Source organism: Plectropomus leopardus, chromosome 20 (genome assembly GCF_026936395.1).
Source record: "Plectropomus leopardus strain MGB_pleo_1.0 chromosome 20, ASM2693639v1, whole genome shotgun sequence".
NCBI lineage: Eukaryota > Metazoa > Chordata > Actinopteri > Perciformes > Serranidae > Plectropomus > Plectropomus leopardus.
In genome coordinates this window covers 11,649,457-11,665,252 of record NC_142195.1, presented here as the reverse complement: position 1 = coordinate 11,665,252, position 15,796 = coordinate 11,649,457, and the positions used below count along the sequence as shown (strand labels likewise).

The following is a 15,796-nucleotide window of genomic DNA, read 5'->3' as shown; positions in this document are numbered from 1 at the left end:
AGATCATTGTACATGAGATGGGTCATTAACAGACAAAATTAAATAAATGCTTGCTGTTGGCCAGTTTAGCCCATAATTTTTTAGTGTTTTAGTTAAAGCCTGTGCTCAAATTAATGACTGTAAGGGGCTGTGATTTGTCACAAAAGTGCTAAAATCCATTAGAAGGTTTGTTGTGTTGATTTGGTCAACACGTATGAAATTAACAGCAGGTCTCTAATCCCTTATATTGTGCAATAATGGTGACCTTATATCAACAGGTTTGAATCACTTTGGTTAATTTATTGTTTCAATGGATATTGCATTTAGTCCACAAAGTGAAGCAAAACAAGTGACACAAAATGACCACAAAGTGATGCAAAATGACCACAAAATGAAGAAAAATCACAGCAGAGTGAAGTAAATCATCCACAAAGTGAAGCCAAGCGACCACCAAGTGATGTAACATAAGCACAAAGTGATGCAAAATGACCACAAAGTGATGCAAAATGGCCACAGAGTGAAGCAAAACAACCACAGCATCACAAAATGACCACAGAGTGAAACACAGCGACAAAGTGATGCAAAGCGACCGCAAAGTGACACAAAGGAACCACAAAGTGTTGCAAAATGACCAGAAAGTAACATAAAACAACCACAAAGAGATAAAAAGACTACAAAGACATTAAAAGTACTATAAAGAGATGCAAAACAGCTACAAAAAAACACTACAAAGAGGCACAAAACAACCACAAACAGATGTAAAACAACTACAAAGAGACACTTAAAGACTTCAAAGACACACAACACAACTTCAAAACAAACAACAAAAAGACTACAAATACATACAAAATTATTACAAAGAAATGCAAAAGGACTACAAAAAAGACTACAGAGCCAAAAGGCTACAAAGTGATGTAAAACAACTACAAATAAACAAAAATAATACAAAGACACCCAAAACAACCACAAATAGATACAAAACAACTACAAAGAGACACAAAAAGATTATAAAGAGAGACAAAATGACTACAGAGACACAAAATGACTACAAAGAGATTCAAAATGACTACCAAAAAATGCAAAATGACTAAAGACCACAAAACAACCACAAATAGATGCAAAGCATCTACAAAGAGAAACAAAAGAGATACAAAGAGATGCACAGTGACTACAAAGAGATGCAAAATTATCACAAAGTGAAGAAAAATTAACAACGAAGACTGTGTCTTTCAGTATGTGTATTTCGCTCTCTTGGGGAGGGTATATACCATTTTTATTATACAGTTATTTATTGCAAAGATTCTCACAAGTGCTACAAATATTTTTCAGGGAGCAATTAAATCAATCACAGTTCTAAATTGTCTAGGCAACAGATGGAGGCAAAGTTACCAGGACAAGAAGAAGGTGGGTGGGTGAAAGATATATTAGCACCAGTGAAATTTATTTACTTATTTTCTCCTGATCTGACCTGAAATAAACATTAAGTTAGCTTCAGGAGAAGCAATTTTGTCCTCATCCGCAGTGGATTTGTGCTACAAGTTGAGCTACAAGAAAGTGTTACTGCCTTGTATGTTCGAATGTGCAAAGTCTGGCTGTTGCTGTGACACAGATGTCTAGCAGGTGCAAGAGGGGCTAAGTTGTCAGAGCGGCAGCAGAGTCTGTAAAAATGAATATTAATGTACAGTAGAGAAGCTGTATTATTATGCTAAAACCACCCGTCCTTCTGGCTGAGGCAGATTTGCAATCACAATGCACTGATGTACGGTTAACTGTCAATTTAGTCCATAAACTTCTTATTTATTTACTATTGAGAGTAAGAGAGGCAAAAGAAAGATCAGACAGGGGAAAACTAAATATTAGATTATGTCATATGGTGCTTTTAAAAAGACATTATCATATCTTAATGTTCTGGCCTGTTGCACAAAGTCTCGATCCCCTGCTAGCAATATCTGACACATGGTATGTGTGTGTGTGTGTGTGTGTGTTGTGAGACAGAGAGAAAGCGAGGGTGAGGGGTCTGACAAAGGAATGTCTGAGTGAAATGAATGGCTAAATCTGCCCATCAATAAGCAGCTTGGGTCTGTGCCATGAGGGCCGCATGCCTCCCTGCAGATGCAGCTCCACTTAAAAAAAAAAAAAAAGAAGATACATCTGGATCTCAAATTGCAAGTGAGAGCGTGTGAATGTGTGTGTGTGCGTGTGTGCATGCCACATGCAACTTGGTGCTCCTTCCAACAAGGATTAAACTCTCAGACATAGACTCATCTAATCACTGGTGGCCCAAATGGAGAGAGAAAATCCAATCCCTTCTCAACAAAGTGTGATCACAAACACACAGAAGCAAATGTGCACCACAGAGCATGGCAGGGTGAAGAGCTTCCCCTCTCACAGCCCTGCATCCTGTGTTATTTAAAGGATTTCTTCATACAAATTGCTAAAAAAAAAAAAAAGTCTAGACAGTGGTGTAAGGAGTATTCCAACCATTTACTTAGACAAATGAGAAAACACTCAATACTTAAAGCTTAGGTGGGCAGAAATATGGATAAAGCGAAAAAAACAACAACAAAACAACGCAGAATCTGAAAACACACCCTCCTCCTGCATGTCACCATTTTCTGTCCTGAGCCCCTTCCACCACACGACCACGAGCATATGCATGCACTCCACACGGTAACCCAGCGTTTCGGATGCAATGACTTACTAATGTTATTTTATTGTAAAGTTGCACCGCATTCGCTCAGCCCCTCCTTTTCTCTGCTCGTTCTATCTCTGTTTAGCAGCACACAAACGACACAAGTAAGTAAAGAAGCAAGACGCCCCACAGTTCCTATACCCTCACTCTGTGCTACTATAGACTACTATGCCAAGAGGAGAGCCAGTAGCAACTCGGGAGACGGACCTTCAGTCGAAGGACCTTTGGTTGACTTTGGGGGAGTTCAAATTTGGCTAACCTGTTAGCTGATCCAGCGGGAAGTTGGAGCTGTCTGGTCTCCAGGAGCTGGGATTTGAGCTGGCTCAATTTCTGCTGACTGGGTGTCCATCTCTGAAGTCCATCTCCACCTCCGGAGCTGCTGCTCCTCTCCCAGTAAGGTGGTCTGTAGTGGTGGGGGGTGAAAAAGAGGACACGCTGTGATTGGAGGCTCTAACGTTAGTTATATAAATGTGAGCTTGAAGCCACAGACATGAACATTTTACTCTAGTGCTCCATGTGCTCTAGCACAAGGCTAAAATATGAGTAACATTTTCTCGTTACAACAATACTGACACATTTTATTTAATTGATTTTCAGACTTCAGATTAGGGGTCGACAGACTTGGCTTTTTGCCAATTATATGTATCAGAATTTTATTTTAATGAGTACAGATAAAATTAATTAATTAAAAAAGTGCAGAAAAAGGGTCAGCGTGGGAGGAACTTTTACGGTGTAAAACCTCAGGGAGGTATTTTTATTTTATTCATGATTTATTTAAATTTTCACTTGGCATGATGCTGAACTTTTCAGTTTTGATTAAACATTTGCTAAAGGCATTTAAACAAAGTTTTGTGTTGGAGTTTTGTATATTCCAAATTCAAAATATTGACAGAAAGATTTTTATTTTTATTGTAAATGCATATTGTTTCCAAATATCGGGTATAGGTCTCATTAACTACTAATAATCGGTATTTGTATCAACCCTGAAAAAACAACATTGATCAACCCCTATTTCAGATAATATTTTTGACAAGTCCATCTTGCTTGTTCAGGCTGTTTTGCAGTGTAGACAAATTCAATTAATTAATTAAATTACCCCAGCTTTAAGTAGAAGTACAGAACTATCATCACAATGTACTTAAAGCAAAAGTAAACACTAGTGGAACAAAATCACATCACATAACCTTGATGGCCAAACCACTAATAAATTCCCTCTCTAAAAACATTTCCTTCCTCATTAGAATTAACCAGGAAAAATGACAAAACACAGACAATTAAACAAAATGACCAACAATAACTGCAAAGAGCTATGGACACCACAGCCACATATATGCCACATATATTTAAAAACCTGCCGCTTTAACAGCAGAGTAAATCATAAGCAAGACAGATATCACAGAGATGTAAAGACAACACAAACAGGCAGCAGCTACAACACACTAACACACATATTAAAGCAGGAAGAGCCTGCATGGCTCCTGCACACAAGGATTATTGTCAAAACCAGCAGAAAAGCCTCATGCACCTCACTATAGGTACAAGCTCCTGGGGAAATGTAGAAAGCTCCACTGGAGGATCCATGAGCACATTAGCATGTAGCTAGACCCAGCATGCACCTGATGGATGTGTTTGATTTGTATCACCTAGCTTGCTGCCCGGGTGGGGCTTACAGTCAGTGATTGGGAAACACTGGTTTATATCTGCAACAATAATTTGCATTTTATAAGCCTATTTTTGATACCATGAAACCCTAATATGTGAAGTAACTAGCAACTGTAGCTGTTCAATACACACTGTGGAGTAAAAAGCTAAATTTCCCTCTGAAATGTAAAAGCGATGTAGAAGTAAAAAAAAAAACAAAGAAGAAAAAGTGGCATAAAATAAAAAAAATACTTAATTATAATAATTAGGTAAATGTATTATGTTACTTTCCCTCATTGCCATAAAGTAATCAGCAATGCAGATTATTGAGATGAGTTTTCAGGCTTCACTTCAACACAATGGAGGTAAATAAAATTTTAGTTTTGGGTGCTCACAGGATCGAAATTATGAGATACATCTAAATGCTCTGAAAAGCTAGTAAGTGGATCTTTAAAGGTGCAGTGTGTAAGATTTAGGGGGATATAATGGCAAAAATAAAATATAATATTTAAAACTGTTCAAAGGTTAATCACCAGAAACAAAGATTTGTTAGACTGAGCCCTTCATATTTACATAGGGAGCAGGTGCTGTTGCTGCATGATCTGTTGCTACTGCAAACCTGATCTACCCATGTGCAAAGACAGTTCGGGTTATTGACCTTAAATGGTTAGGGTCAGGGCAGTCTTATGGTCAGGGGATAGGCCATGAACACATCAGGTTTCTAGTACAGGTCAGGTAGTGACAGGTCTCAGGTCATGTTTCTACAGTAGCCGGAAACAGACAAACCAAAACACTGGCTCTAGATAGTGCATTTTGCATTTTTATGTAACCTGAAGGCCACCATAACCTCAGACACGCTTGGAATGGGAAGGATAAGCATAGGGATATACTACAGTGGCCAACAAGGGCAAACACACTACAATTGCTACAATGGCTGCAGAAAGCCAAAACAAATGTATTAACAATGAACATACTGTCAATACATAAACATTGCAAAGTCAATTCACAGACCCCCAAAATAATGCAACAGTATAACCAGTCTCAAATGTTCTACCTAAAATAATTCACAGACGAAGCTGAGAATATAGGCAATATTTCTTCTATTTCCAAAAAAAAAATCTTAACACAGATGTCTCAAAATGCAAAATTGTTTGACAAAACAAAAGCTATTTGCACGGTAGTGAAAGTGAACTAAATCATGATATCCTGTCCAAAGTTATGTTACCAGACGGGGGACTATAAAAATGGTAAGAGAGACAAGAGATGCAACACAAAGAGTGAAAACACATTATTACAATATACAAAACATTACTATACAGGCCGTCTACGTAAAGAATACATAGATACAAATGGCCAAAAAGGACAATTATTTATTGTTTGATGCTGAGGCAAAACTGCTCATTTATCATTCATGCCAGCATAGCGCTGTGAATTGAAGTGAAATTAAGAGAAATAGTGCGGGATGAGAGGGAGATGGAGCAGATCTGGCTTGGTTTTGATTGAATTCTGCACAGACAGTGGCCAGATACACCTGGGTTCCTCTGTTCATCTGAATCCGGATATTACCCCTGAATATAAAACATCACAAGCCTGACAAGTCTGCCTCCAGTGTTTCTCAGATAAGGTGGAGCTTCTTCAGATGCAGTTTTTTTTACAAAGGTGCTTTTTGAGCTGCCGTGCCCTCCCACATGATTATATGCACAGGAGAGAGGAGCATGAAGAGCAGAACAGTAACAAAATCAGAAATAGTGACAGACACCTGACGGATTCACTAGTTAAAAACACTTTTGTTACAAAAAAATATCACAAGGCTGAAACGTGATTGTTAATGTACACACGCGTAGGAAGAATGTCCATCAACAGCAGAAAAAAATGAATGTTAACTAATGCAAACACATTGTATACTTCCCACTGAGGCGTAGCCACCTACACCGCTGGAGTTTTTGCTAATTTAAAGCAGATATGATTACCTCGCAGCTCAAGAACCACTCAGAGCTGTCATTGCTGATGTACACCAATTAGCTCACAAACCAACTGCATCATTAAGATGTTGTTTTTACTCCTGCTGCACCGTTGTTGACAACATGCTCATCCAAATCTCATGCCATGCAACAAAAAGCTAATTACTGCAGGCTTCAAAAACTTTTGTCCTCTTTCTTTCAACATTGTCTATACAGCTGTGGAAAAAGTGGTGGTGGAACATATACTGTTAGAGACTTTCAGGAATTTAAAATAGTCTAAAGTTTTCCTGCACACATTTTATAAAACAGATCATTAAGGGGAACTAAAATAAAGGCCATTTTCACACAAGCCTTTAAAATCAATAGCAGAGCATCACTGCAACACATATAATCACACTTTATCTTCATAATAGTTTGTAGGGACTGAAAACATACCCACTCACTAACTGTGCCAGTATTCTCCTCCAATATCAACCGAGAACAAGTGCACACAACTACAACGTTCAGAAATCATTATAATTTCAGCAAGTGTTTCATCTATATTTGATTTTAACTCAGTTAATTGCACTTGTGTGTACTTGGACTTGAGTCGGACTCAAGTCACAAATTTGCTACTCGACTCGGACTTTAACACTAGTGACATTTGACTCCACTTGGACTTGAGCCTTCAGACTTGAAAATACTTGATACACTGGCCCAAACCCAAAGATAAAAAAAAAAAAAGTGTTTTAAAAAGTGTGCCACGAATCAATTAATTCTCCTTCATTTTCTGAATCAATAACACAATTAATTCCCAGCAAGACAACACTTAATTACCCAGATGATCCATTAAGTTTGAGCCAATCAGACAGCATCCAATCAAGTTGTAATAGAGAACCATGAAGAACTTAAGTTACATTTCTGATGTCCAGATGGAAACAAATATATCAAAGATTACTACATATCTAAAGACTACACATCGGTCAACAACAACAACAACAAATTGCAGTAAAACATGAATATAAAACGTGCGGGTCGGAAATCCCACATCAACACACAACAAATTCTGTTTGACATTTTAATTTGCTCAAAGAACAGTAAGTTAAGGCTAATACCGAGCTAATGGTTGGCTAACATTAGCTAAGCAGCGACATAACTTTTTTTTAAAACTTGTTTTACAAATAAACACACAGTTTAAAAAGCTTATAGGATTCTCCTGAATTTAATATCGGCAGTACATTTGTTTTACAAGTCTTCAGAAGTTTTCCCATTCTTACGATCAAACCCAATAGGATCTATCAGCTGTAGTAACAAGGACTTGTTTTCAGAGTGATGCAAGTACAGTCTGTCAAATACTGCTCATGGATTGCAGCTCAGTTTTGCCCTTGCTATGACCTCCTCTCACAGGAAGTGTTACTTCCTATATCATATCACTTCCTAACAATTATATAACAATTATATATCATTAACTCACTATTTATTTTTCCACAGCACTACAGTATGTGCAGCTGTGATACCTTCAGATATCAAGAAAATTACCTCTACCTTTGCTGTGACATTCAGCACAGATCAGATCAATAACTTCATAATGACGCCCTGTGAGGATTTTGATAGAACTGGGGAGGATTAGACTTTTGCAGACCTCTGCTTCAGCTTCATCTCACTGATTCAGAAGCCACAGAAAAAGACCGCAGCCATAATCCTGATTCAGGCACTGCAACATTACAGCCATTCCCACAGTTTTCTCAGATAAAATCTCAACCTATATACCTGCTGCAGCCCTGCTGTCATTTCCACCCAGTTACATCAGCAGCTCTATGTGTAAAAACCTGAAAGGCTGAGAGGCTCCTGCCATTTGGTCATGCAAAATTAATGAACGTAAACTTTTTATTTTGTAATGAATTGAGCTGGTTGTTTGTTTCTGTGTGTGTACTGTGTATAGGCTTATGTGAATGTGTGTTTATATGTTGTGAGGGAGGATGTGGATTACAGCTCTGCTACCTCTGTCTAATGAGCAGAAGCCTTAATCCACACCTACCAGCTACTAATACCTAACCTGACTCACCTCACACTCACTTACAAAGTAACACTGCGTGAGTGTGTCGACGGCAGCATGACACCGGTTCATGAGGGGTGTTATCAGCGTGTATTAAGGTCAAACCTAAACATCTCTATGAAAATCATATCATTGGTTTTTACTTGAGTGCTTACTAGACTGTTATTAGCAAAAAGAAGAAATTAAAATATTATGCAGTCATAGCACCCCGACATTATTGTTCTCCAGGAGACGTGAGTCTGTGCTACTGACTGATGGTGGTAGTGGTAATGTAATTGGCGCAATATTCGTTGTTATTATTGCAAAGAGTCCATGATATCATTTAATTTCCAGCTGAGGGGGCGATGTCATTAGCCGTTGTTTATGGTTTCGGCACTCCACTGTAAAATCTGACAATTTGATTTTACAGTGGAGTGCCACTGTAATTTGATTTTACTTTAAAAATAATCTAGGAAACTGACTGCCTTGAAAAATGCAAGTAAATATAACTTAGTCTGAATATATGTTTACTTTGTATCTAACTGTTAAGTCTACTTAAAATTTAGTTATATTTGCTTTATTCTGTGAAGTTGTTGCAACTTAAATATGGCAAGTTTATTTAAATCAATCTTTCTAAGTTTTAGCAACGTCAGTAAACCAAGTTTACTGTTCTAAATATCTGTATTCTGCTGGTTGCAAAGTAGTCAATCATATTTGTATATTCTTAAAAATGTTAACAAAACAGAACTTCTAGATCTCCTAATTTCATTATTGGCAAAAACCAATCAGGATCAAGCTTAGTCAGTCTAACTTGGTTTACTGAAGTTGCTAACACTCAGAAAGAAAAGGAAAATTCCATTTGCCATTTTTAAGTTGCAATAACTTTACAAAATTAAGTAAATATAGCTACATTTTGAGGTAACTTGACAATAAGATATGAAGTAAACCTGAATCAAGGTTAATAGTTATATGTACTTTCAAGGCTATTGGTTAGATTATTTTAAGTAAGATCAACTTGTCAGATTTTACAGTGCACTATAGTTTGACTGATACTGGATTTTTGAGGCTGGCTGTGACATATTGGCTTTTTAAAAATATATAAATGCATACCATAAAAGACAATCTTGATATGGATCTCTAGAATTTGCGAGCAAGATACTGATTGGAAGATTTTAAAGTTTAAAATCTTCCAAAGGGGATTCAAAGGGGACCTAATGTGCCCGTTTTCAGGTTCAGACTTATGTTTTAGGTTTCTACAAGAACAGGTTTAAATGCTTTAATCTTAAAAAAAAACACTTACTGTCTATGCTGGAACACATGTACTCACCCTCTGTCTGAGACGCTCCATTTTACGCCTGTCTCTTTAAGACCCCCTCCCAAAAAAAGCCCAGTCTGTTGTAATTGGTCAGCATTTCCAGGTCTTCCATATCTGCACTCGTCATTGCAGCCGGGAAATAACTGTAACAGAGAATGACGGCACATTCTTACCTGGAAAATCATCAATAAAAGCCTCTAAACCAAAATCTTCAGGACTGGACATGTTCCAACAGGAATATGATCTGAAATCCAGGAGAAATTAACAATATCTGCAACCATCACTTGTTTCCCAGAAATTAGCATGCAGCTACATGTAGCAGCGTACTTGCAGCTGAGGAATGACTGTCACAGAGTATAGTGGCACTTTCTACTGTGACAAATCCTGTGTGTACCTGGAGCATATGACCATGGAAATCCTTCATGAGCTGATGTCAGCCACAATAGAAAAAAATGTTGTAAACAGAGTATTTACAGTGGTGTGAGGCCTAAGGATTTGCTCACAGCTATAACTTTTACATACGTTTACCCCATTATTGAAAACTTTCACCACGTTTAATATAAACATCCATCACACAGTCCCACAATATTTAATTTTGCATTTCCTAAACATCTGTGGATTAAAAAACAGACTTCTTAAGCTTGTTAAATTGACTCCCTTGTTAGAAAGTCCTACTGCCATCCAGCAACATACACCTACAGAGCAGACAGGAACTTCACAAAATGTCACAGTCACGCACGTTTTAGGGCGGATAGCAAACCAATGATCATATAGATATTACTGCCATTAGATGTGTGTTTGGATTCGAATTTTGACAAGTTTATTCATCTCATGTTAAACAAATGTTTGTTTTATAGACATGTCTAAACCTGAGCATTGACCAATCTTTATTGATAATGGTTGATTGCCATTATGTCCATGAGGATCAATGACCTTATATATTATATAAATATTTTAACTAACAGACAAGATAAGGTGTACTCAAAACTTTTTCAAAACATTCTGTTAATTCTGAACCATTTCCAGGCCTGGAAAACAGTTTTTATAATTTCATAACTTTTTCAGGAATTCCATGACAGTGGGAATCCTGATAATGAGTTCCCTTTAATGGAATACTTTTTTTAAACTACATCAAACCTAATGTGGAGTTTCTGCATTGCAATTTCTTGTTACTCCAATAGCCTTCCAGTATACCTGCAATAAGCTAATACTGGTCGATAGCAACCCAGGCAATCTATTGGTGTAACATTACTCTCTGTATCTCAGTGTAACAGTGTGCTGTGGTCACAGGACCTGTTTCTTTTAGTAGACCAATCAAAGAGAGACAGCTAATGCTTGTTTGAACCCCTTCCTCTTTAACACAGCAGCAAGTGTGCACGATGACTCGGCAGGTGTTGAAATGTCTTGAACTAGTGTGATGTGCTCAAGTCAGTAGTGCACAGAGGCTGATCTCCTACAGATGCTGTTTCCACAAATATGTCAGACATGTCCCTTATGATGAATGGAGAAATGTACACGACAGCTGCAGTATCACCTAAAGTTTATATTTCCTCACTCAACTCTACTTGAAGGTACAAAAAGCAGGCAGAGATCACACAAATACACACCTGCACACTACCAGACCGAACCAGCACACAATTACGCACAGGCTAATGTGCACACACAGACATCCACACCCTTTGCTCACAGACTTTGAACGCACACACGCACTTGCAGGGGAGCTACACTATCAGTCATCCCGTGTGAGAACCTTGTACAAGTTATCATATCGTTCAGCCAAAAGGACATCCTCTTTGAAAAGCCCCGCTCAGAGGCACACCATTTTATTTGTCCTTATAATTTGGGCTCACCGCCGCTGACAAGTGTGATGTCCTTTTATACACCGGCTGAGGGGGGAGAAAGTGCTGACATGGACACTTGTCCCATGAATTTCGTGCCAGCGGCAAGAATCTGCTGACGCTGCCAACTGTCTCAGGAAGAAATCTCAACAAAGAAGTTAAATTAAATGCCGACAACTTCTTCTGTGCTTCCTGAAGTCACACCCCGGCTTTAATATTTCATACCTGTTTCTTGCATATTTTTTATTGACATCTATGATTTTACAAGATTCGGGTTCAAGGAATCAAGGAAAAAGACAACATAAGAAAGTGGCGTTTTTTGATTTTACCACTGGTTATGCCTTTTTTTGTGGAAAGCAGCCCTTTAAATATCCTGAACTAATAGAGAGCAAATTGGATTATTCAAATATCCATTCAGTTTTCCATTTTTGAAAGAAAAACTGATATTTCACGCATTCTGAATGCCTTAAATAAACAGTGAGGAGCTACATATGACATCCAGAGCTTTAAAATAGCAGCAGACAATTATTTGCTATGTTAGGACACAGTGGAGCGCTGCTGTCCTGAGCAGAGAATGAAGTCACTGTACCTCTGTGTGAGCTTCTCTGTTCTGTGTTGTGGTAGACGATGTGGCCGTGGACGTGTATGTTAGTGTATGTTAGGCCCATGTGTGTATACCACTGGCTACCTAATCGCCATCTCTCTGCACTGCACTCATACAGTGGTTACCACTAATATTGGGATGGCAGTGGCGCAGAAAAGTAGCACCCACCCTTCAGTACCCCCAGTTAACACTGTTAGCTCTGTCAACACTGTCTGCGTTGTTAGCAGTGTTCAAGCTGTTAACACCGTTAGCCACCTCTATGTTGAGAGCCATGTGCAAACCACTTCTGAATCATGGATACGCTCTGAATATGGAAAAGAGCTCCTTTAATTTTCTGCAATGTTTACAAATAATATGGAAAAAAAAAGTTTCTTCACTTATTGAGGAAATTTTCTAAAAATTGGTTAATTGACAACATCTTAGTAGCTTATGCCAAGGAATCCTTACTTTTCAAGTGTTGATTATAAATTTTATATCTTATGTAGCCTACAAAAGCACTCATGTTATATAACCCCTTTAGTCATTTATTTAAAAAAAATGTTTTGTCTTTGTGAGAAGCAACAGTTGTAAGAAGGCAAGATGATCCTGCTTTCTAAAATTTCATGCTCACTGTACAGGTTTTTTTTTATTTCTGGATCATTTAATATCATTAGAGTGAAGTCAGATAATTTGGTGCACTTTTTGGTAGATTACCAAGAAAACCACCTAAAATCCTAAAGACTACCTACAGTGCTACTGTGAGAACTTGGATCCCTGGTTATATAAGGACACTGTTTGCAAGTAAAATACTTAAGACACTCTGGACCTTAAAACACACCAAAACCTCTACCTCACTACGATGACATGTTCAGGTACAATGGGACATTTGTGTTTGTTTTTTAAATAGTAAAGTAAATGTTTCAGTTCAATCATCAATTCATCAAATCATTAATGTATCACCTATTTATTTAAAAATACTGTTCAACTTTTCTGCAGTGCTTTCCCTGTTGTTTTGCTGCCCGTTTCCTTGTGTCATATAGGATGTACGTGATTGTGTATCTCTACGCTAAGGGATAATTCTGCAACATCTTTCATATTTCATATGGTGACAAAAATATAATGTTACAGAATGGACAGCAACAAAATAGTACCTCATGATTTTAAGGTGACCTAAAAACATGCTGGTTTCAATTCAGAAAATTGTTCCATTTTACCTGAATGCAGTAAGTATTCACTCAACACCCTTTCCCATGAAAAACTACAGTGTATTGTAAAAATATTTTGATTATAAGTCAGACAGTTGATGAAATACAACATCCTACAACCATTTTTGGTGTTATACGCTTATTATTTTAGCTGCAGCACTATTACTACAAAAAGAGAAAATCAACATGTCACTTGGCTTACCTTGCAAGTTCTGAGACCAGTGTTTTTGGGACTCCTTGCTCCGTTATGCAGGACGACCACTGCTCTACCCAGCTTAGTTTTGGCAACCTGCTGGAAACATCAGAGAGTCCAAACTTGAAAAGATAGCCGCACATTTACATCTATACAGTGTTTCAATTTATTGACTCTGCAATACAAAGCAACATCATGTTTGGTGCCCATATTTAAGGTGCCAAATATGGAAAACCGTATTTGTCCCATTTTACCTGATGTCCCTAGCTGACTTCACCTTACTGCAACATCCGAGACAGCATTAGAGATCAGGAAAAAAACAGTATTAACAAGAACTGGGTGAAGTGAAACAACCAAGTCATGTGAGAGAACTGGCCACTCAAAGAAATATGGGTCACTATGTTGCCTAGAGTCCTGAATTTGATTCCTGAGATTTGACCTCAAGGAAAAATTCCCTCTAAAATGAAATCCACAAATATTGGGAGTCATTTTGAATAGATATGGACATTAACATACATGATTGGCAGTTTTCTTGCCAAATGTAGAATTAACAATAATTTAGAATAAAAGAATACTCTATAAAGTATTATGATTTATAAAACCTTTTGCCTATTTATCAAAATTCCCTTTGTATGGTTTCAGAAGCCCACAGAAGCCCAGTGTTTGTTGTGGTTTTCCCCCTCAGGATGCGGCATGCTTTTCATTTATTTCTTGTGATTGCATGACAGCCTTGGTGGAGAGATGAAGTGTGACCTTGGAGAGAGCGTGGCACCTTGTAGCGCTGTGGGTGCAGCGGAGATATCCTGTTTATGCACTGTATCCAGCCTAATATGATGGTAGAATGTTATGAATTTATGAGTTTATAAAGGAAATGTTATTCCCGCAGTACTTTCCCTTGTGTTTACTGAGAGCTTACAAAGCTTGTATCAAATAGAACTGGAGGGAAGAGCTCATCTCAGATCTCACCAAGACAAAGCCCTCGGAGGCTTGATGACTGCCTGGCAGGAATAGTAAACCTGTCATCCTGATCAATACGCTGCATCTACATATATGTTAATCTATACCTGGAGACAGATATCTGCTTCGGATCTACTAACCCCCATGAGATGATGGTTTATGCCTCTGCAGATCTCCCATCAAATACTGGCAACTGAATCTATTTCGGACCATTGCACCTGGTACCTGAGCACTGGATATTTGTATGCTGGTCTGTTGGTCAGTCCATCACATTGGTTCACATTGAACATTTTTCGGCTATTGGATGCAATGCCACGAAGTTAACCTTCATGCTTCAAAGATTAATGAGTTTGGTAAATTTCCCTCAAGCGTCATCATGAGATTGGAATTTGTGGTTTTGAATGAAATATCTCGATCTAGTGGCTGTACTCTGTGCAGTTGACAATATCTACCTACATGATACGAATTCGATTTGATACGACACGATATCATCAGTCCATTTTAGAGATGCAAGATAATATCAACACGTTTTCGGCATCGGCAGATATGGGCAGCATGATGATTTCAACCCATATCAGAAACCTTTTTTTAATTAAAAAAAAGTGAATACGTACAAAACATCAACCCTAAGTTAAAGTATTTTTCATATTTTGCAAAATGAATGAAAATTACATACACTGAAAATCATTGTATTTCATGTCTCCATCTGCTGGTGGTCTAAGTCAACCTTTAAAGTATATTTTCACTTTTATCCAAACCATGATCTTTTTTCTGACTTAAGGCCGATCTAGCTTGAAACTCTGGAGGCATACATCTCCCAACAGCTATAAAACACGGATTAACAAATACATAATTTCACAAACTGTCAGGTTTCACAGACATGACAGCTGTTAGCTTCAGCACCTTTACATTGCATAAATTAGCCTCGCCGCTAACGGACTTTTCCTCTACTCATAGCGAAACAATTTACATGTATAGTTTACACTTCTCTCACTCACCATTGCTCTAAGTCATCTCCCGAAAGAGCAGCACGGTTGAATTTCAGCCTGCATGTAGGTTTGTAGCCTAATATAGTTGAAACAGCGAAGCTAATGTTGCTGCAACAAGTTAGCTGTGTTACACGCCTGTCCAGGCAGGTTTGTTGTTGTTTATCTGGCAACGTCGTTGTTTACATATGACGTGCTCTGCCTGTTGACCTGTGTCTCCTCTAACATCCAAAAACACTTCCATACAGCTGATTTATTACCGAGTAAAGTCTGTCTTTTGGCTGCTGGCCATTACCTGCCAGCTGCTGTTTGACGGTGACTCGGGATTTCAAAATAAAAGCATATCTTGAAGATAATAATATGGATGATGTTTTCATTATGCATCGATCAAATTGCATCGTTGATCATTAAACAGCTATTCAGATGGAATCG

The 15,796-nt window shown here is 38.0% G+C and overlaps 1 long non-coding RNA gene across 1 annotated transcript; it reads right to left on the bottom strand.

Annotated features, from left to right (window-relative positions):
* Positions 1–2,497: 2,497 nt before the first annotated feature.
* LOC148186183 (uncharacterized) lies at positions 2,498–15,673 on the bottom strand. Its single transcript, XR_015775239.1, has 4 exons — positions 15,377–15,673; positions 13,431–13,520; positions 9,615–9,745; positions 2,498–3,074 (listed from the first exon to the last, which is right to left on the bottom strand). It is a non-coding gene; the product is annotated as an uncharacterized LOC148186183 (long non-coding RNA).
* Between the last annotated feature and the right edge of the window lie 123 nt (positions 15,674–15,796).